Source organism: Periplaneta americana, chromosome 3 (genome assembly GCF_040183065.1).
Source record: "Periplaneta americana isolate PAMFEO1 chromosome 3, P.americana_PAMFEO1_priV1, whole genome shotgun sequence".
Lineage (NCBI taxonomy): Eukaryota > Metazoa > Arthropoda > Insecta > Blattodea > Blattidae > Periplaneta > Periplaneta americana.
In genome coordinates this window covers 207698377-207723074 of record NC_091119.1, presented here as the reverse complement: position 1 = coordinate 207723074, position 24698 = coordinate 207698377, and the positions used below count along the sequence as shown (strand labels likewise).

Sequence of the window (24698 nt, the reverse complement as noted above, 5' to 3'; positions counted from 1 at the left end):
GATTACTTTGGCAATGTCAAACTTAATTTCATCAGAAAAATTAATCCCAAGGTATTTGATTCGTTCATCTCCATCAATACTATTAACAATTGATCCTCCAAGATTCAATGTCGTACTACTTAATTTTCCTTTCTCGATAACGATGGTTTGAGTTTTAGATTCATTTAGACTTAATCCGATCTGCTGTAATGACCGTTTTGTCATGGTAAATATTTCAGATGCAGCAATTGTACTTTTAGCAACAAGTGCAATATCATCCGCAAATCCTAATGTTACTACATTATTTAGATCCGATACAAGGTCATATCCAAATTCTTCAGCCACAGTAGGCTCGGATAATTCATCAAAAATGTGGTCTATGCTGAGATTAAAAAGCATTGGGGAAAGAGGAGCGCCTTGCATAACCCCTAGTTTAAACGGTATGGGTTTTGTTTTATGGATTCCAACCTCTATCTGGGTTTCATTTCCACACTGTAAATTTATAATTAAATCCTGTAATTTTTGGGGAAGGGCAGAATTGTGAATGACAGATTCCAAATGCCGATGTCCAACAGTATCATAAGCTTTATGCACATCAAGAAACAAGATGGTGACATCTTCTTTTTCGATTTTGGCCTTACGAAGAACTGAATTTAATATAAGTTAGAGGCATTAATCTGTGCACCAGCAGTAGATACAAATCCTCGTTGGTTTTCATTAAATTCTACGTATTGTTGCATTCTTGAACAAAGACACCTCTCCAAAACTCTTCGAATACTACTACTACTACTATTACTACTACTGCTACTACTAGTAATACTGCTGCTACTACTACTACTACTACTGGTACTGCTACTACTACTACTAGTAGTAGTACTGCTACTACTACTACTAGTACTGCTACTACTACTAATACTACTACTAGTACTGCTACTACTACTACTACTACTCTACTATTACTACTATACCTACTAGTAGTAGTACTGCTGCTACTACTACTAGTAATACTGCTACTACTACTAGTACTGCTGCTACTACTACTAGTAATACTGCTACTACTACTAGTAATACTGCTACTACTACTAGTACTGCTGCTACTACTACTACTACTAGTACTGCTACTACTGCTACTAGTACTGCTACTACTGCTACTACTACTACTACTGCTAGTACTGCTACTACTACTACTAGTACTGCTACTACTACTACTACTACTACTAGTAGTACTGCTACTACTACTGCTACTACTACTAGTACTGCTACTACTACTACTAGTACTGCTACTAGTACTGCTACTGCTACTACTACTAGTACTGCTACTAGTACTGCTACTGCTACTACTACTAGTACTGCTACTGCTACTACTACTAGTACTGCTACTACTACTGCTACTACTACTAGTACTGCTACTACTACTAGTACTGCTACTGCTACTGCTATTGCTAGTACTGCTACTGCTACTGCTACTACTATTGCTGCTACTACTACTACTAGTACTGCTACTACTACTGCTACTACTGCTAGTACTGCTACTACTATTACTAGTACTGCTACTGCTACTACTACTACTACTACTACTACTACTACTAGTACTGCTAGTACTGCTACTAGTGCTGGTACTACTACTACTACTACTACTACTACTAGTACTGCTACTGCTACTACTATTGCTAGTACTGCTACTGCTACTACTACTACTACTACTACTACTACTACTACTACTACTACTACTAAGTGAATATAACCTGTATTGCGATATCTTCAGTGTTTTCATTCCCTTATAAAAGATAAATTGTTGCGCGTCACAACATATGGCAACTCTCATCACATGCTGCAAGCTCTCATTTGTTCAAATGAATTGCAAAACTCTAAATTACGTTTTATTTGGCTAAAATGTGTAATTCTGAAACATATCGGAATGTTACAACTCCATGTTCTGCAGCTGCTGAAGTATGTAGGCTACTTGATGTTATAATCCTGGTCGGACACTGTGTTGCCAGCTCGACCGGAACGCCGCACTAATGGGCCTTCAGACAGAGCTGGCTGTAGCGCCTTGTCTGAGAGCTGGCATTGTTCTCCGTCAGTCCGCATCGCAGCTTCTTTGTCGAAGCCCAGTTGACGTTGTGGTGTTGCTCCAGCCGCGACTCGAGAGCCACATCCGGGACGGCTTGCATTGGCCCATTGTGCGCCCTGTAGAAACGATGGCATACGTGAATACGATTCTGACAGGTGCGCCACCTTGTCTTGTATCTGGTAAACCCGAAGGCTCGGAGCCCCAACCCTGCCTGTATCAGCATCGGAAACTCGCACTACCCCCAAAACTTCACCCCAACCTGTGATAGAGGAAATGACGGGGAGGTGGAGAGTGTTGATGGAATGATAGGCTGGAGTACCCAGAGAAAACCTGTGTAATGTCCTCAAATTCCATCACGACTTGACAGGGGATCGAATCCGGGCCACCTAAATAGAAGACCGGCGGATTAGCGCTTGATCCATGGATGCGACCATTGGACATCCTGCAGACTTTCTTCAGGCGAATGATGCAGGTTGAAGCATGCATGGATTAACGTGAGCGGCGAGTACTTCAAGCGAAACGCGTGCTGGACCAACTAAGCAACTACAGATGTGAGTGGTAAAAGTCGCTAGACAGGGAAGTGGGCTGTAGAGAAATAACACCCAAGCAGCTGATGTGATCTTTCGAGTCCAGGTTCCTCTGCTTTAAATCTGCTACAAAATGGTAACGCGTACATCGTGAGCTTATTAAGCACTTGCAAAAATTGAAGAAATTATGGTCTAATTCTGCAGTAAGTAATTTATTGACTTATTTATTTATCTACTCATTGATTTTTTATTTATTTTTATTTATTTGTCTATTTATTATTTTTGTCTATTTATTCATTGCTAGATTACATTAACACAGGTACATAATAGTTATATAGAAAAGTATATATCTAAGTAAAATTAAACAGGGGGGGGTTCATCAATATAAAAGCTTGGTTTTTCAGGCTCGCCTCGCATAAATCCGGACTACAAGAGCAACAATGAGTCGCCTCAGACCGATTCGTCCTGCCGGATTTGTGGGAGGCTTCAGCAAACAGCTTTGGATCTAGAGGGAATAAACAATTGTGTTGTAAAACACAGATGGAGATTGGATTTGTTTTTTCATTGTTTAATTTTAAATGAATTCACAACGTTTCGAAGATTGGTTCTATCTTCGTCCTCAAGTGAGAAAAAAGAGTGGATGAGAAATGTAGCCTACTCGTTGGGGTCGTTACAAATAGCTGTTCCATTTAACTGATTAACTATATATTATTTTTTTCTGAAAAAAAAACTGTGAACTTTCCACCAATATCATATTATAGTTTTTTGTTACACATGACATGAGCTATTCGCTCTGAAAATCTTCGAGGCTATTTCACTCCCACCCTGTATATGTTACGTAATTTTGTGCTTAAATTTATGAACATTTATGTTTCAAAATAAGAAAATTTTTCAGTCATACTATTACATAATTTGGGGCCAAAATTGGCGCTATGTGTATCTTGTAGTTGTGATACTCCTCGGCTATGTAATTTGGCCAGCACGTCTGGTATGTCAGTAATGTAAAAATAAATAACTGAATTAATAACCGGAAATATGCCTGGAATGCGGTTAAGAACCCATTCTCTTATCATTTTAATTTGTTTTATTTTTATTTTAGTAGGTTATTTTACGATGCTTTATCTATATCTTATGTTATTTAGTGTCTGAATGAGATGAAGGTGATAATGCCGGTGAAATGCGTCCGGGGTCCAACACCGAAAGTTACCCAGCATTTGCTAATATTGGGTTGAGGGGAAAACCCCGGAGGAAACCTCAACCAGGTAACTTGCCCCGATCGGGAATCGAACCGAGGCCACCTGGTTTCGCGGCTAGATGCGCTAACCGTTCCACAGGTGTGGACTCAATTTGTTTTTTTTTTGTCAGTTTGATAGATTGTGTGTGTGTGTGTGTGTGTGTGTGTGTGTCTGTCCAAGATCAACAGAGTCAAAATAATAAAATAGTTGGGCGATCACGTATCACGTTGGAAATTAACTCTCTTGACCCGGCGACTGTCAATGAATTAACGGACAGGGATTGGAACATGCGCATATCGCATAGGGTCTAACTGCATATTGTTACATATTATGTGGCCGCTCGTGGACCCACAAGTCTCTCCTCCACACTGAAAACTCTCGTATTCGTCCCGCCATCCTGCACTCTTGCAACTTCAGCGTTAAGCTTTCCCTCAGGTGTCTCTGCCATGATCACGCCTTGAAACACGTCCGCCAGATATATAAGTATCATGAACGTGCACTATCTACCAAAAAGTAATTGGGCACCCAGGATTTTACGTGCTAGATGCCATGTTTCGATGGCTACTATGCAGTGGCATGCAGACAATAATGTTCACCGGTTGGACTGGCCTGCACAGAGTCCTGATCTCAATCCCATTGAGCACCTTTGAGACAAATTGGACCGGCGATTGAGGTCTCGGGAAATTCGGCCAACTTCCATTGTCCAACTGAGTGCCATATTGCAAGAGGAATGGCGACGCATTCCAGTGGATATCCTACACCAGCGGTGGCGAAAATGTAGTTGTGCGCCGAGCTACTGTGTAACCTGCAACGTGCATAGCACCTATGGAGGGAGGCGGACACCCGAAGGGGAAGTGAAGCAACTGTCTGACTTATTAACGGATTTTCATTTTCCTTACGTCAAGCGCTTAAATATAAATTTATAGAGTATAAGGTTACAAACTAATGTTTAGTACGTGTAAAGAAGAAAGGAATGAAGAATAAATGAACAATATCACAACCTAAAATTAACTGTCTTCAGAATGTCTCTGCGACAAAGTTTCAAAATCAGGAATTATGTCACTTACTGCCAGTCGTAGTTGATCACGAAGGTAGTTGTCTGTCAGTCGTGATCTAAATTTGGTTTTTACTATTTTAATTGTTGAAAATAATAATTTTTCACAAACGTAAGTTGTAGCGAACATGGCTTCAACAGAGCAAGCGAAATAACGAAGCTTCGGATATCTATTTTTTGGCAAAGATTGAAAGTTCAACATTTGTCAAGTCCTTACATCTAGCTTTCAATTGACATCACATAGTAAATCAGTGAGTTCAAAATGAAGAGCTAACCGCATTATTCGTACATTTGCTGAAAAGGGTCGACGTATAGAGATGATGATGATAATGATGATATTATTATTATTATTATTATTATTATTATTATTATTATTGTTATTATTATTATTAACATCTAAATTTTAATGTTTCATCAGTAACATGTAGTATAACGCCGTTTTATTTATACAACCGTTTTCCTCGTAATACTTGTGAACAAATCATACATTTAATATTCTCATCATATTGACAGCAAAAAAATGTGTCCTCCCATCCTACTTGGAACTTTCGTACATGGTTTCGAGAGAGACATATGCCACTCGCAGGTCAGAGACAAATACAAATGGAACGGAGTTTGACTCCAGTGAGTGAGAGGGTGGGGGTTGGGGAAGGCTAGAAGCAAGAGAAATGCATAGCTCTCACTGCGAGCCACAATGTCCTCGCGAGTCGCATTCTCGCCACGGCTGTCCTATACAAAGTAGTGGAGAACATGCCTGACGGGGTGGCTGCTGTTGTAGCAACAAGAGGTGGTACCACGAGTGCCCAATTACTTTTTGGTAGATAGTGTATTTTTAAAGCACATTCTTGTTTTGCAGGAAACTAAAGAGGTGTAGAGGGACTTTTGCACCACTCTGTATATTACATTTTCTTCCTTATTTTATCTCTTCTTCCGTTGCAACCATTTCTCGCTGCATTTTCTTCGCTCTTTCTTTAACCTACCTCTTTCCTTACTTTTTTCTTTCTCTCTTAGTTTCTTCTTTTCCTATTTTCCTTTCAGATCCGTCTTCTCTGTCTGACTTTTTCCTCAGAAGTCTGTTAAGGATTTATTACGTTCGCAGCTCCTATATTTTTAATAGTGGAGGACGGGGTGCCAATGTTACATTAGTGGTGCACTAAAGATGTTGGCAGAGTTATGAAACGCACACAATGGGGCGGCGGGTGCCACGACAGAAAGTACGAGAGGGATGCAGGAAAATATCTCGACAATGAAATGTTGGGGTGAGTCACTTTCCCTCCCTACTTGTGCACAATGTCATAACAGGCGTTTGCAATATGCTGAGGATGCGATAGGATTTCATTGTTGACGCCATGTAACTGTTGCCACAAGTGGTGTTATAGTGTGGCAAATGGACACTTGCACCGGGGCTATTGTAGCTTCCCCCCACTTGGGGTGTCATCCCCCCTCGTCATAAGTAATGCGATGAAGTGTAATTTGTTTCATGAAATCATGAGCTCGGACGATCTACGCAAGCCCTGGCGGAGGAAAGTAGCTAAATGAACTAAATAATATATCAACTTTAATTTTCTTTGCTCACGACATGTAGGCTTCGGGCCGCTCTCAGCTTCCTTTTCCCGATCTGTGGAGAATGCGTGTATCTTAAAAGGTTATAATATTTGACAGAGCCATTGTGGGCCGCAGAACTTCACAAAACACGCATTACCGCTATTTATATGTGGAGAGAGACCGTAGACCATTTAGTTGCCTCCGCCTGCTTCCATAGAAAGGACGCAACTTTTGTCAGTTTTCAAAACTGTTTCCGCCCTATAAAACAGCTTATTTTTTATTGATATCGTCTGTATACATTTTTCTCTCTTTTCTTTGTTAGGAAGAAACTAGCGCAGCATAATGTCTTCGGTTCTCATAAAGAAGCCTGTAATAACAACAGTGTCTGCTCTGTGGGTATAGGGGGCCTCACAAGCAACTATTTTTGAACGGAAAATTTCTTTACGAAACTAAATAATGTACATTGGCTGCAAAATAAACTCGAATTTGCTAATTTTTTCACTTGTAATAGACACCTAGTGCGATGTTTTCTAGCAGGACTGCAAGGAGCACAACAATGCAATCGAAAAGCGAGTATAATCTGGATCACGGCCAACTGAACGACTTTGTCTTTTCAGATATATCACAAAAAAGTAAAATTCTATTTTCTGCAATTGCGAGCGATTTCTGTAATATGAAATGACAGCAAATACTTTACTATAATAATATCGGACAGCTAGCAGTTTTACGTGCGAACGACGATGGTGCTGCTACCTATCTGCCGGGATGGAGATACTCGCGAAACAAGCTGTAATCAACTGCAATGTGTATTCTTGCTGGGCTAGTTAATTTGTTAATAGTTTTATGAATTAGTACTAGTGTTAAAATGTCAGGGTGTATATGTGCTGTCTATAGTTGTGACAATTGCAGCATTACAAATTGCTCCAAATCGTACTTTCGATTTCCGACAGTTCATAAAACGTGAGTCAACAACATTCTTTAGTAGGCCTAATTCCTTCGTCTTTGTGTTGATAGAAAAATACAAATTAGCTTTTTTATTTAGACTTAATATATAAATAGACGTTAAAATGTATTGGATTTTAAGGTCTTATCAAATTAAGTTTTATTGTTGTCCACATACCTTTACTAATTATTACAAGCATCAGATTACTATCAATTTTATCTTTGCAGTTGTCAGCAATGCGTATATAAAACATTATTGTAAATTCATTCCTAATATCAGATTGATTTTGTCTCGGTAAACCAAAGAAAAAATATGTAATAATTAATTACGGAAAGTAATATGAAATATGCAATATTTCTCATAATATACAGCTTTGATATAAGATAATAATTTGACATTAAATATTATTCAACATTTCTTAAGTGTTTCATAATATGAAATAATATTATATAATATGAAATATGAAATAATATTATATAATTCCACATTAGTAACTCACGTTTTAAACAATAGTCCGAATCTCGCTATGTAAATATTTGTATATGTGGACGTAATTCCATCCCTCTGCGCTAGATGTCAGGTCCGCGATTTTTCGCACTCACGCCAATGCTGCTAGTATACAGCTGTCCGGTATTATTATAGCAAGGTATTTGATGACAGCATTACATCAGAGGAGAGAAGAAACAAATTTGGAGGTTACCTAAAGAATAAGGGTTCAGTGCTTTCTCGAAAAACCTAAGAGAAATTTTATTTCGGTTAAGCACTGCACAAGGCTGTACATACATGTGCTTATTTTACACAGATTAACTTAAATGTCTGAACGTGTAATTTCTAATATCTTTTACGAAACTCGGCAATCTGCAGCTGTTAACCCGCCCACAATAAGTAGGCCTACTCTATGTTTGAAAAGGAGTCTGATCCTATAACAGCGATGGTTATCACAAAGATAGCAGTCTAATTTTATTATGCTTGCCTTGGTTTCTTACATGATCTTGTGTGATGACTTTTACGGGTCTTATCAAAATTATCAACAAAAAATAAAAATAATTCCGAATATTACAATTTATCAGAATTTAAGAGTCTGCGAACTTAGCCTAATGTTTATCGCACTTCAATATCTCTTCATCATATGAAATAAAGAAATTTTAAGAGAAAAATCTTCGGGCAGATTTCGTTTCGTGGCCATTTTGAGACAACATTTTCAGTTCAAAACCTATTTTAAAATTATTGTTTGTGTGTGCACCATTCCTCCATAAATCCACTCTGAGATACTGAATATGGGCAAGGTCCATTAATTGATTTAGAAGAAATGCTTGCAAACAGGCACACAGACAGCATTCGGACAACATATCTCTATTAACAAGGATGCTGGAATGGCATGATTTCGGAAGATCTCGGAATAATTATCCAGCACCGCGATATCTCTTTCTCTCACAACTTGTATAATTCATTCACTCATAAATTTAGCTCAAGGCCAGGTCTATCACTGCAAGCCTAGAATTCTCCAATATTTCCTATTTTCTGCCTTCCTCTTTGTCTCCGCATATGATCCACAGCCTATATTTTAATGTCGTATATCATCTCTTATCGTGACGAGAATACTGTACGAAATGGAAATATAAAAATTGGAAATTTACATTTCGAAGAGGTGGAGAAGTTCAAATATCTTGGAGCAACAGTAACAAATATAAATGACACTCGGGAGGAAATTAAACACAGAATAAATATGGCAAATGCGTGTTATTATTCGGTTGAGAAGCTTTTATCATTCAGTCTGCTGTCAAAAAATCTGAAAGTTAGAATTTATAAAACAGTTATGTTATCGGTTGTTCTTTATGGTTGTGAAACTTGGACTCTCACTTTGAGAGAGGAACATAGGTTAAGGGTGTTTGAGAATAAGGTGCTTAGGAAAATATTTGGGGCTAAGAGGGATGAAGTTACAGGAGAATGGAGAAAGTTACACAACATAGAACTGCACGCATTGTATTCTTCACCTGACATAATTAGGAACATTAAATCCAGACGTTTGAGATGAGCAGGGCATGTAGCACGTATGGGCGAATCCAGAAATGCATATAGAGTGTTAGTTGGGAGGCCAGAGGGAAAAAGACCTTTAGGGAGACCGAGACGTAGATGGGAGGATAATATTAAAAAGGATTTGAGGGAGGTGGGATATGATGATAGAGAATGGATTAATCTTGCTCAGGATAGGGACAAATGGCGAGCTTATGTGAGGCCGGCAATGAACCTCCGGGTTCCTTAAAAGCCAGTAAGTAAGTAAGTATATCATCTGATATCTTCTTCTGCCCCAAACTCTTCTCCCGTTCACCATTCCTTCCAATGCATCCTTCAGTATGCAGTTTCTTCTCAGTCAGTGACTCAGCCAGTTCCTTTTCCTCTTCCCGATCATTTTCAGCATCATTCTTTCTTCACTCACTCTTTCCAACACAGCTTCATTTCTTATTCTGTCTGTCCATGTCACACGCTCCATTCTTCTCCATATCCACATTTCAAATGCTTCTCTTCACTTCGTCGTAATGTCCATATTTCTGCCACTTACAATGCCACACTCCACATAAAGCACTTCACTAGTCTCTTCCTTAGGTTTTTCCAGAGGTCCGCAGAAGATGCTCCTTTTTCTACTAAAAGCTTCCTTTGCCATTGCTATCCTCCTTTTAACTTCCTGGCAGCAGCTCATGTTACTGCTTATAGTACACTCCAAGTATTTGAAGCTGTCCACTTGCTCTACTGCCTTATTTCGAATTCGCATATTTTGAAAGAGAAATTATTAATAGGGTGTGACGTAATTTCATGTCGCATGGGCCAGCTTTAATGACGTGGTGGCTTCACTGTAGCATTGTGATTTATTTTCATATGATTATTATATTTTGGTAAAACTTTGCGCATTATTAAAATTTGTCTTCGCAGGCAGGACAGGTAGTTAATTTCTTTGTTATCGCTTCTTTCAGCGCGAAGGAGACATTGGTTACCCATATTCAACGTTTCTAGGGTCCACACCTGTGGAGTAACGGTCGACCTGTCTGGCCGCGAAACCAGGTGGCCCGGGTTTGATTCCCGGTAGGGGCAAGTTACCTGGTTGAGGTTTTGTCAGGGGTTTTCCCTCAACCCAATATGAGCAAATGCTGGGTAACTTTCGGTGCTGGACCCCGGACTCATTTCACCGGCATTATCACCTTCATCTCATTCAGACGCTAAATAACCGAAGATGTTGGTAAAGCGTCGTATAATAACCTACTAAAAAATGTTTCTAGGGTACAGGGAGTTACTGCTGGAACTAGTAGAGAGAGTTAACAGATTTTCTTCCTGTATCTATTTTTTTTTAATTTGAAGTGTGAATATCGTAAGCTGTTATGTATCGCCACCTCTTTTCTGTGTGCAAGCAGTATTCTAATATAGGCTAATTCTTCAGGCACTATGAAATTCTTTCATCATTCTTCGTGTGTATTTAATGCCTTAACCTCAAAGCAACTCAAGGAAAGACTTTTTTCCTCACCTAACATCCGCAGCTGGTTAAGACTGCTCCTGCCGTCCTGCGTGCCAGAGTTGATCTCCGTGGCGATAGGCATGCCTTGCCAGCACCATTTGAATAGCAGGAGCATTCACCTTATTGTACCAGGCTTCCCTTTCATATGCAGTGTGTACAAAGAAAGGCATCATGCAAGAATTTATACACGGCCCCTACATACCACAGAAGTCTTGACTGGCGATTGTAAATATCCAAATATCCACAACTCATACCACAGCTGTGAATGGATCCAGATCTACAAGCGCAATCAATCCTACTGTCCTTCACTCAGCAGTCGCTTCTGGTGGATTTAGGATTGACAGAGGCGAGGATTATGAATTTTGTAGATCATTTCTTTCTTACGCAGATACTCAATTCTTTTAGTGATCGCTAGACTTCGTAATTCAGCTACCTACATACAGGGTGTTTCCGAGGTGGTGTTACAAACTTTCAGGAATGATGGTAATTTTTTTTTATTTTAGTAGGTTATTTTACGACGCTTTATCAACATCTCAGGTTATTTAGCGTCTGAATGATATGAAGGTGATAATGCCGGCGAAATAGGTCCGGGGTCCAGCACCGAAAGTTACCCAGCATTTGCTCATATTGGGTTGAGGGAAAACCCCGGAAAAAACCTCAACCAGCTAACTTGCCCCGACCGGGAATCGAACCCGGGCCACCTGGTTTTACGGCTAAACGCGCTAACCATTACTTCGCAAGTGTGCACATGATGGCGAAGGGCACATGTATCAATTTGAGATAAGGAACCCTGGTCCGGAAATGACTGAGTCGAAAGTTACAAGCAAACATAGTTGTGTGGAAATGAAATAATTTTATTCCTCTGTACACCTTATTTATGTGTAGTTATCTGTACATCTTACACATACTGTATTCATCTGACGTTGTTTACGTTGTCTACTTACAGTATTCTATTCAGTGCGCTGTCTGAGGGGTGGGACAGGAAACTACACTAAAGCAATGCAGATAGCGTAATGTGTAACGGACATGGTCGGTCCTGATATGCACGTCTGTAGACAGCAGTGTTTGTGTAGAAGTTGCAGTGTCCAGTGGATCAGTCCTAGTGAAATGGAGGAGTACACGAGAGCGGAATAAGCAGACCTGATTTTCGAATACGGATGTATCGGGACAAGTACCCACGTAGGAGAAATCCGGGCCATACCATCTTTCCACGACTGTTCCAAAGGTTAAGGGAAGGAGAGCACGTGGTGCCAAATTACAATTCCATTTCCACAAAACTTCTTTTCTTTGTTTCGTTCTCTTCTTCTCCACAATTTTTCTTTCTTGTCCGTTCTTTATTTCAATTCTTTTGTCACCTTCTCCATGTTCTGTTTCTTGTTTCTTGTGTATTAAGCCTAGTTCTTTTTCTCCCTTCTCCTTTTATTCCAGTTTGTTTTCCATTCTTTCCATCCCATGTCTCTTTCCAGCTTCCTCCATTCTTCCTCCTGCTGTCTATTTAGTTCTTTTTCTCTCTTTTCCTTTTATTCCAGTTTGTTTTCCATTCTTTCCATCCCATCTCTCTTTCCAGCTTCCTCCATTCTCCCTCCTGCTGTCTATTTAGTTCTTTTTCTCCCTTCTCCTTTTATTGCAGTTTCTTTTACATTCTTCCCATCCCATCTCTCTTTCCAGCTTCCTCCATTATCCCTAGTGCTATCTGTCTAGTTCTTTTTCTCCCTTCTCCTTTTATTCCAGTTTCTTTTCCATTCTATCCATCCCACCTCTCTTTCCAGCTTCCTCCATTCTCTCTACTGCTGTCTATTGGAAGTCTTCGTATGCATTATCGTCGTTATTGTGTTGTTACACAGTCTCGGTTGTATCGAATGCAAAGTCTGCGTTTTCAAGAGTAGCAGTTGTCTCTATACTCGCTTTGCTAACTCCGAACTATTAGAATCGTGGAAATGGACTGGCTGAATGGCAAGTGGCTTAATCTGCAGACAAAGCATCGCTGCTTGTTCAGGAATCTGTTGCTTGTCTTAATGTAGATATAGGAGAGAGCTCTTGAATGGTGCTGCATTGCATGTTATGCGACAGGAGAAACTAGCAGGCATTCAAGTGTCAGGCTACACACATTGTACAAGCGAGTGGTCTATTTTATACTGCCGGCTGGCAGCTGGTACAGTCGCTTCCTATTCAAGTGGACGCTTTGCAGGTCCATGTGCGTAAGTCTGCTTTGCTTACTGGCACTTGTTTCAGTTTTGTTCTCGTAGTTTACACTGACTTAAAACGTCTCCATAGAGCTAAGCTGAGATCTTTAAGTAAATTATCAGGATGAGGCTGAGTGACGACATTAAAATTCAGTTAAGAATATATCAGTGCACCAGAGGTCTACATCGCACGTTTTCGCTCGAGCGCCAAGTAGTTCATAGCATGGTCCGATAGATAGCACACATGCATGATGGGTAAAATTGTCACGAGCAATAAATCCTCGAACGGTATAAGCCGAGCGTTAGACATTCGTTCTTGTTACAGTGATGAACTGTGTAGTAACATCATAGATGTTTATCATTTCAAAACTTTGCAGTGTTTAACTAACCTCTCCATAGTAAAACTACAAAACTTGCTTTAAAATGTAATATAAACTAATGGCTTGTGCAGCAAATGCTGCTGCAAACTAAGTTCGTTAGACGTTCAAATAAACATTTTTCAGATTTATTTTCAATGAAGAATACTTGTCTTTTTAATAGTTATTTGCTTCCATAATAATGAAACATACTCCCTCTGAATGCATTTTTTTAGGCCAAATACTTTTTCTTGAACCTATCCAACTTCCGTTTTTAGTTTCAACGCGAAAACGCAAGTATCAATGTCAGGACGATAGCAGTAGCTATTTCAGGTCATTGTGGATTGTAGGCAAAAGTTAAAAAAATGTCAGGTTTGCTAAGCTTTCGAACTACAGCATTTTCGTATAGCTGCTGCAGCTATGTAGAGCGTAAAATCATTTTATCCTACTAAGAGATCTTGCTGAAATGATCTGGAGACTACAAAATTTTCTAGGCCTCTTATTTTATCAGTAAGTAATACCTTTTGATCTTTCCTTAGGAACTGTAATTTTTGCGCTCTCTCGAGCCAATACTGAAGACAATGACACATATCAATATCTACACTACACCGCCATTAAGTAGGATATGAAAAAGACCCAATCCCACTGGATTAATAAGTATAAAAATATTCGATTTTTAATAGCAATATTATTATCTTTCTTAAGTTTTGTAGTTATATATAGCAGTCACTCAGTAAATTATAGAAATGAAGATCTAAATTAAGATATTCTCTACATTTACTTACATAACCTCAAAACGTTTCACTTTCATGTCATCAATATAGCATCAATATTATGTACAACTAACGAAAAATAGACGCATCATGATATTAACTATAATAATATTTAATTCCTAATGGTAATGTCATCAAACCACCTGAAGTATCGTAGATTACACAGCTGTACTCAGAAAATTATACACTGCAGAATCAGTTTTTAATAACAAATTGAATTGAGCTCTAAATATGTCGGCAATCCTGCAGGTCATGGCCTTCGTGTAATAGCCTATTGTTGATTGTAGTGTGTGTTTTGTTCTGAAATTCAATCAAGTCGGCCGTGATTCAATAAAATTAGTTCTCAAAACTGACAACAGATGGATTTTGGAAAATAGGAAAATTATGTAATAAAATTGACATTTCACTGAAAACTACTATTTTTCCGAAAAACTTTGGATGCCAGGCATGAAAATGAGGGGTCACTCGTTAAAATCCGTTTAGCCGTTTTCCCGTAATTTCCATTACCAGTTCAAGTTATATATATAGATGTTGTAGGTAAATGTACCCCCCCCCACAACGGAGTGATTTTGTTTTTGCCACATCTGATAGATGTTATTGGATGTAAATGTAATTATTATAAACGGAGAACACAATCACAATAATGCAAGAAATGCATCCAGTTTTCTAGTAATAATAATAATAATAATAATAATAATAATAATAATAATAATAATAATAATAATAATAATCTCTAATATTAGTGTATCAATCTTTGCGTCCGTAACAGTTGTGCAGCATGATTATTCGTTTTATTATATTTTCTGTGACGTTAACTCTGTACTAATATTGTTATCAATTTACTGCTATATAATAATATTTTGTAAAACGTTTCTACATTGTCGTAGTATATAGGCGGAACACTATGTATGGACTTATCATATTATATATGTGGTAAATCAAATATTGAATAATTTTAATTAGGAATAATAACTGTATGTCGAAGTTTTTCATGTACTGTGCTCCTATTTATTACGAGCGTATCACGACCGATCTTATCTCACTCGAGGGTGCGACACTCGACCGAGTTCAAGCGAGCGATTTAACTCTGCAGCGCACCAACAAGGAAATATTGAAACGTAATAATCGATCTTTAGTTATTTTTGAATAGGATGAGATTAAAGATTTCATGGAGAAGCAGCAATTGAGAAGGTATTTGAAACGTAAAATATTTATTATTATTATTATTATTATTATTATTATTATTATTATTATTATTATTATTATTATTATTTACTATACATGGCCCAGGGTACCGCTGACTGGTAGTCGTTGATGGAGAGAGACAAACCTTCTGTTTTCTTCCCAGATTCCAACTTCAGCTTGCGTCTGTAATCGGAAGCGTTACTACTTGGACCAAGATGGAGGATTCTTAGTTAGCTATAGAGAGATGAATATTAAAGTCGGTTATGAAACGTTGGCAACCCAGAGTCGAGGACTGCTCCATTTCTTCTCTCCTTTTGTGTGGCTGATCACAGACTCACAGACGTTGACAGATAATGCAGACTGGACGCTAAATACGCCCGAAGACATAGCAGTGATAAAGTTGGAGGTTGTAAGTGTCAATAATTTCGAAGAATATCCACCTCCTTATCCTTCTTGAAGGAATATCTTTGGTTGGCTATACTGTAATTTCATTACATGATCATTTGTTATATCAAATTGAAGCTGTGTGAGATCCATAGCCTACCTTCAAATTGAGGACACATATAATTCCGTATCACAGCCCGATTTTCTACACACACTGTACACTTCACGTAATGCACGGGGAACGAATTACTTTTTTAATACTAAATTTTCATGAGTTCTACGCGCTGTGGAATGGTGTAACGTTGCATGATTATTTGTCAGCAACAAGTGTAACCATGGGAAAAATATGACTGCTGTAGCTTCATTAACATGGCAGCTGTTATATCTCAAAAGTAGGACACTCTTATTGGAAGACCCTATATAAATTTACAAATAAATATCATCATCATTTTAGTACATAGCATTGTTATTTTACCTGCTTTTGTGATACTTGGTAACAGCTGGCAACACAAGTTTTTAGGAAATAATCTTACGTGAATCCCACTACAGTTTGAAAAATGCAAAAAAAAAAAATGTATTATAACAGGGCGATTGTGGAGGTCCGTGGTTCGTTTCTTTTACGGCTGAGTCCACACCTGTGGAGTAACGGCTAGCGCGTCTGGCCGCGAAACCAGGTGGCCTGGGTTCGATTCCCGGTCGGGGCAAGTTACCTGGTTGAGGTTTTTTCCGGGGTTTTCCCTCAACCCAATATGAGCAAATGCTGGGTAGCTTTCGGTGCTGGACCCCGGACTCATTTCACCGGCATTATCACCTTCATCTAATCTAAGCTGTTGATAAAGCGTCGTAAAATAACCTAATAAAATAAAAATTTACGGCTGATCCCGGAAATGTTTAGTGTCTTACTTAGAAAAATAACGGACAAGGATGAGTTGCCTCAAATTCGTCATCCGTTTCTTTGTCTCCCAAGTTTTTCCTTAGCAGTCCAAACAAGTGACAGTCGCGCGGGATTAAGTCACAGTCTAGTATATACAGTCGCGAAGCTCAATACGTAGTAAATATGCAAACATTAGACAGTTGCTCACCACTAGGATCGCTAATATCGCCTCATTACAGGCAATGCAAAATAGTACCGTCACAGTCTATTGTTTCTAGCACCCTCAAAACTCAAGCTTCTTGACTGTATATAGTAGACTGTGGTTAAATCCTGAACATGCACCAGCGGAACACTTTCCAGCCAGGTTAGGCAAGTGTCTCTTGTGCGACTTTTACGCAGTGAAGACGGATGTTGTCATGGAGACAATTTTTCACGTCTCCAGAATTTTTTTTAAGATGTCTTTCAAATGATTACTACAGTAGGGTATGCTGCATTCATTTTTTGTTGATCTAAGGGAAGATCGATACCACATTCCAAAAAAAAAAAAAAAACCGTAGCCATTACTTTTTTGTTTCTATTTTGGACTCGTTATTCTCTTCGTTGCTATGCTGAGGATGTTGAGAACAAATCCAACTTTTCTCCCTTAGTTTCTTCAGTCACAATTCTGGGCATCCATTTTGCGCACTCTTTTACAAAGTTTAGGTGCTCATTAATAATTTGCTCGGTGTTACCAACTCTGATATGATTTAATTCCTTGGCCAGTTCGCAGACACTTACATTCTCCTGGTGGAATCAAAACAACTCCAATAGATTCTATGAGATTCCTCACTAATATTAACAGCATCAAAATGACAATAGAAGAAAAAGCACTGATTCAATATGAAAAACTTGTCAGATCACCAGGAAACAATTGGCATTCATAAAGTCCTCTCTGTAGATTGAAAACTCAAAAAAGTTTCATATCCATTGTTCAAGAATTAAAACAGAAAATCAATATCCCGAATTTAAAAGAAAACTTACAAATTAAACCAAACCCTTTAACTCTATTAAATATAGAATATAATCTAAATTTAACACAAGTAATACTGAAATCAGAAGTAAACACTGAAATAATGAAACAATTGTCTTTAGAGACAATTAATATTAGGTACCCTCCACAAAACTGGCTTCATTTATACACCGACGGATCCTTGATCTCCAGGGAACAAGGTGCCGGTGTAGGTGTTACGTGCTGTCTCTTCTCACTTTATAGATCTCTTGGATATGGAAGAACAAGTTTTGATGGAGAAATCATTGCAATAAATGAAAGTCTCAGGAATCTTCTATGCCACATCAATAAATTTAAGAATGCAGTTATATTGTCAGACTCCAAAGCAGCTATTATATCAATAGTCTCTAAACACACACCTTCATCTCAAACAGCAGAAATAACTAAAATGCTCTCTCAATTAATATCACTCAATAAAAGAATTGTATTCCAATGGATACCACCCCATTGTGGAATCCTGGGAAACGAGAATGCGGATGCTTTAGCAAAGAAGGGCAGCACTGCTACTTACAGACCTGTTACTAAATCTACGTATTACTCTGTGAAAAGATTTATTAAATCTACATACTTAGACTTAGAATTTATAAAACAGTTATATTACCGGTTGTTCTGTATGGTTGTGAAACTTGGACTCTCACTCTGAGAGAGGAACATAGGTTAAGGGTGTTTGAGAATAAGATGCTTAGGAAAATATTTGGGGCTAAGAGGGATGAAGTTACAGGAGAATGGAGAAAGTTACACAACACAGAACTGCACGAATTGTATTCTTCACCTGACATAATTAGGAACATTAAATCCAGACGTTTGAGATGGGCAGGGCATGTAGCACGTATGGGCGAATCCAGGAATGCATATAGAGTGTTAGTTTGGAGACCGGAGGGAAAAAGACCTTTGGGGAGGCCGAGACGTAGATGGGAGGATAATATTAAAATGGATTTGAGGGAGGTGGGATATGATGATAGGGACTGGATTAATCTTGCACAGGATAGGGACCGATGGCGGGCTTATGAGAGGCCGGCAATGAACCTCTGGGTTCCTTGAAATCCATTTGTAAGTAAGTAAGTAACATACTTAGACTTCAACAAACAAAATTTGATAACACAATCACAAGGGAAAAAACTGAACTTTCTGGATCATAATCCACAGTTAATTCCCGATTTACCACGCAAATCGTCTGTAGCTGCATTTAGATTGGCAACAGGCCATGATTGTTTGGCCAAAAACCTGCATAGAATTGGAATATATCAGTCCCCTAACTGCCCATTGTGCAACTCAAACCAAGAAATGGATTCGGAACACCTCAAAATCTGTGCTTCAGTGGCTGGCCATGATAATATCTTTGAAAAATATTGAAGTGCAAGAGGTCAAATGACTTTATTCTCAAACGCCTGGCATTAGAAAACAACAAAAACAACAACAACATTCTCCTGTCGACCTCCCCAAATGTTTAGTTCGTCGACAAGTCGCAGGCAGCTCAGAGGAGGCGAGGTCTATGAAATGCGTACCTGCCTGTACCTAAATCATTTATAATTCGTATTCACGTCGCATAACAGCTCTCAACAATAAACTATTATAACCATGGGGGCAACTATTAAAAGTTTTTCACCTCACTTGTATGTTGCGTTTGTCATAAGTCATATTTTGCTGTGCATTGTATTGTGACATGAAGACAGGCAGTCTGTGCCTAGAACAGAAAGCTCGCAGCATTTCGGTTTGAATGCAGACACCGAGTCCTTACTGTGCATAACGTTTCCAATTAGAGAACTCGCATTGTGACCTGTAATTATGTTTTCTAACTAACAGTTCACACATAATAACGGGATTATACTGAGTTATATTAACGTGTGTTCATATCATCTGCAGGGTTTGTTTTTATCAACACGAGATGTCTGGCTTAGGGTAAAAAGCAGCGTGCGGGGTTGAATCAAGTAATTGTAATGGATTTCCATATTTCATTAGATTCAGACTTGTTAAATGTTTATGAAGAGATCAACGGAAGAGTGACTAATCACTTTCAGGAAAATTAACTTAAATCAGGGGTTTGACAAAATCTAACTTGGACAATAGGTATTATTTTTATAGAGAAAACTGAGATTAAATGCATCCTATTAGGCCTATACAGTAATTCTAATTGTACAGAATGATAACTAACAACATAGCTACAGGGAGGTACAAAGTCGCTTGACCGAAATTTGAAAATGAGTGTTTGATCAGACTGTGTTACGTATGAGATGCTATGTTTGTAGCTGATCATGATCCAATCAGATAATGTCATGTACGAGATATCGTGCTTGTAGTTGTCCAGAGTTCGATCAGAGTATGAGATGTTATGTTTGAGTATGCCGCGATTGTGCGTAGTCCATGGATAGTATTATATTTATTGAGTTGCATAATTTTTAAATTGGAAATGAATTTAACAGAACTTTGTATCCCTTTTATGTGCATTAGTTCTGAAAACCTGTTAGTCGAGTTTAGATTGTGGCCAGGGTGTTTTTGTTGTCGTTGTTTTTAGTTGCAACAATGAATTGAAAACTAACTAAAGAAGAACGTGTAGCTCATTTATTAAAGTTCACATTAACACTTTGTTTGTTAAAAACATAAAATTACTTAGTCATACGTTAAAAAGTGTTAAGATTTTAAAAAAAGTATATACATTCGACAGACGGCCCGTTTCGACGTTATGTCACGTCTTCCTCAGTGTCTCCTGAACTACTGGTGATCTTGATTCTGCGATGTGCATTTGTCGATTATAGGGGTGGGGGTGTGTTACTCTTATGGTGGGGGCTGGTTGTTTGTGTGTTATGACGTATCATGACGTCGAATAATGTGTGGGTATTGAACTGTAATTGTGTGTTAAGTATATGTTGTGGGTATGTTATTGTATGTTTATATATTTCGTATTGTTCTAGGATGTTTAACTGTGAACTTTTTGGTGTGATGTGTACAATACTACAATAATATAGAAACAGATATGGAAATTTTACACATCACACCAAAAAGTTCACAGTTAAACATCCTAGAACAATACCAAATATATAAACATACAATAACATACCCACAACATATACTTAACACACAATTACAGTTCAATACCCACACATTATTCGACGTCATGATACGTCATAATACACAAACAACCAGCCCCCACCATAAGAGCAACACACCCCCACCCCTACTATCGACAAATGCACATCGCAGAATTGAAGATCACCTGTAGTTCAGGAGACACTGAAGAAGACGTGACATAACGTCGAAACGGGCCGTCTGTCGAAGGTATATACATTTTTTTTTAAATTCTAACACTTTTTAACGTATGACTAAGTAATTTTATATTTTTAACGTGTAGCTACTGGATTTTTGAACGTAGCCTAGTGTGAATAGTAAGATCACATGTTGCAGCACCGGACTTCGATCTGGAAGAAAGAAATTCCCTTAACACTCTTTTCAAGAATGAATTGTCGGTATGAAACGATAGAATGGCCATCTAGGTCATGTGACCTAATACGATGTCATTATGTCTTGTGGGGAATGGTAAAGGACGAGATGTACGCACAGACCACAAGATATTGGCAGGGTGCCGGGCGTCCTACATTTCCCGGACATGTATCCCGTGTTCGGGAAAAGTGTGAAAATGTTCTACATTTAAGGGGAGGCAGAGGTGAATATTTCAAAATCCACAAAATGTATCCGATTTGTTTGAAATTGATCATGGATACTAAGTATGTTATTAGTAATGGACATACCAAGTTTCAACTTTCTAAGTACAATAGTTCTGTAAATATTTAATAATTTTTAAATCTTTATATCGTTTGATATAAAATGTTCCATGCACCATATTGTAAGAAATTTTCAATATTTCTTTTTATTTATATGTTCAGAGAAGGTATATAAATAATGATAAGTATTAGTTTATTATGGGAATAATGTAGTAATACAGTTATCTTGGTTTTAATTTCATACTTTTATTGGCACAAAATCAAAAACTAACATCGGGATATGAAAATAAAGATAATAAAAATGTAAAAAACCAAATTTTAATTTTTTCTTCAGTTTTGTTCGAAAATTTCACCTCTGCCTCCTCTCAAAGATTTCTTTCTTTATTATCGTTAATGAAAATTTGTTTTCCGTCCAATTTATTAGATTACTTTTGGATTCCTGCCAAAAAGTTCATACCACATCCGTAGAATCGCGAATAACAATATAGGCTAGTAATTTAGTGACTTTCAACATTTTTTTCACAAACCCGGTTGGCTACGCTGGCAACAACATCCGTAATGACTCGCGTGTCGTGTGTGTGTGTGTGGGGGGGGGGGCGCGTGGGCGTGAAGTCATAAAGATCTCGCCTTACTTGCAGCATTTAGTGGCACTGCCTTTAAATAAATCGCCTTGTAAATCGTCCATTTCTATTGGCAATGCCAGCAGTGATTAGAAAGGCAAACTTATCTTAACGAAGGCGGGAAAGGTACTCAATAGCCATATTTTCGGTTAGTTTCGTTCTAGCGATACGCAGTGTGTGCCTAGGATGGATAAATCGCAATACAGCGAACGCCAGTAGGGGAAGTTATCCCCACCCACATGAAATGTGCATTCGACACAACACTCGCCTATCACGTAGAGTGTCTGATGAGCTAGTAGGGGAAAAGTGGAAGGGATCGTGGGCGGAGCTTCTACGTTCGCTATATTGCGATTTGCCCGCTGCGTCTTCTACCGTGCACATCGACTTGACTCGCCTGTGATGTGTATTCCAGTTTTCAGTAGTGTTCATGCTACATGAGTACCTACGCCTTTACCACAAATTAGAATTCATTTGCGATGTAGGCCTATGCCAGCATATCAGAGGTGCAGACACGCCACTGCTCGTAGGATTGGCTATCTGCGTCTTACTAGCATAGCAGTGAAGTGCCGACTGTAAACGCAACTTCAAAACTTGATGACATTGATGGAATTTACTCTACAAAGAATTTCAGGAATAGAAGATAGCTATAGAATCGGAAGAAATACGGGAAAGTTGACAATGCTTGTCAAGGAACACGGAAGCAGTGGTTCTCTTTTCGAATCCGGCCTGGACGTTTGTCGATGTCTGACAATAACTGGAAGCCCGCCGTTGTCTTGATTATAAGTTATAATCTGTGCCCATCAAAAGGTTCATTTTTTACTATAGCCCCAAAAAATGTAATGTAAGTCTCTAGGGTCGAATTCCGGCCTCCATTATCTCAGCTAAAATTAAGAAAGTGTTCAGATACAGACATGCCAGGATACCGGGACTTTGGGTCAACAAGACACCGAGTTTGAGTACATTTAAAACCGACATAAACTTTTTTTAAATGTCAAAACAAATTATTATTTCGTGCACAAACACTAGTTTGCGTAAAACCGGATCTTTTTGTATAAAAATGACGCAACAAACAGACTTGAATGCTAGAAACAAGTACGGCTTCATTAGTTTGTGTAAAACCGGATCTTTTTGTATAAAAATGACGCAACAGACAGACTTGAATGCTAGAAACAAGTACGGCTTCATTAGTTTGTGTAAAACCGGATCTTTTTGTATAAAAATGACGCAACAAACAGACTTGAATGCTAGAAACAAGTACGGCTTCATTAGTTTGTGTAAAACCGGATCTTTTTGTATAAAAATGACGCAAGAAACAGACTTGAATGCTAGAAACAAGTACGGCTTCATTAGTTTGTGTAAAACCGGATCTTTTTGTATAAAAATGACGCAACAGACAGACTTGAATGCTAGAAACAAGTACGGCTTCATTAGTTTGTGTAAAACCGGATCTTTTTGTATAAAAATGACGCAACAAACAGACTTGAATGCTAGAAACAAGCACGGCTTCATTAGTCTGTGTAAAACCGGATCTTTTTGTATAAAAATGACGCAACAAACAGACTTGAATGCTAGAAACAAGCACGGCTTCATTAGTTTGTGTAAAACCGGATCTTTTTGTATAAAAATGACGCAACAAACAGACTTTAATGCTAGAAACAAGCACGGCTTCATTAGTCTGTGTAAAACCGGATCTTTTTGTATAAAAATGACGCAACAAACAGACTTGAATGCTAGAAACAAGCACGGCTTCATTAGTTTGTGTAAAACCGGATCTTTTTGTATAAAAATGACGCAACAAACAGACTTTAATGCTAGAAACAAGCACGGCTTCATTAGTCTGTGTAAAACCGGATCTTTTTGTATAAAAATGACGCAACAAACAGACTTGAATGCTAGAAACAAGCACGGCTTCATTAGTTTGTGTAAAACCGGATCTTTTTGTATAAAAATGACGCAACAAACAGACTTGAATGCTAGAAACAAGCACGGCTTCATTAGTTTGTGTAAAACCGGATCTTTTTGTATAAAAATGACGCAACAAACAGACTTTAATGCTAGAAACAAGCACGGCTTCATTAGTCTGTGTAAAACCGGATCTTTTTGTATAAAAATGACGCAACAAACAGACTTGAATGCTAGAAACAAGTACGGCTTCATTAGTGTGTGTAAAACCGGATCTTTTTGTATAAAAATGACGCAACAAACAGACTTGAATTCTAGAAACAAGCACGGCTTCATTAGTTTGTGTAAAACAGGATCTTTTTGTATAAAAATGACGCAACAAACAGACTTGAACGCTAGAAACAAGCACGGCTTCATTAGTTTGTGTAAGACCGGATCTTTTTGTATAAAAATGACGCGAAAAACAGATTTGAATGCTAGAAACAAGCACGGCTGCATTAGTTTGTGTAAGACCGGATCTTTTTGTATAAAAATGACGCAACAAACAGACTTGAATGCTAGAAACAAGTACGGCTTCATTAGTTTGTGTAAAACCGGATCTTTTTGTATAAAAATGACGCAACAAACAGACTTGAATGCTAGAAACAAGTACGGCTTCATTAGTTTGTGTAAGACCGGATCTTTTTGTATAAAAATGACGCAACAAACAGACTTTAATGCTAGAAACAAGTACGGCTTCATTAGTTTGTGTAAGACCGGATCTTTTTGTATAAAAATGACGCAACAAACAGACTT

The 24698-nt window shown here is 38.3% G+C and overlaps 1 protein-coding gene across 1 annotated transcript in view; it reads right to left on the bottom strand.

The window, feature by feature from the left end:
- Positions 1-2029: 2029 nt before the first annotated feature.
- The window catches only part of LOC138696983 (SOX domain-containing protein dichaete-like), a 67161-nt gene continuing 44492 nt past the window's right edge, over positions 2030-24698 (bottom strand). Inside the window, exon 2 of the mRNA XM_069822553.1 lies at positions 2030-2169. The gene's annotated coding sequence lies outside the window, so the exon portion shown is untranslated. The remainder of the gene's footprint in view (positions 2170-24698) is intronic.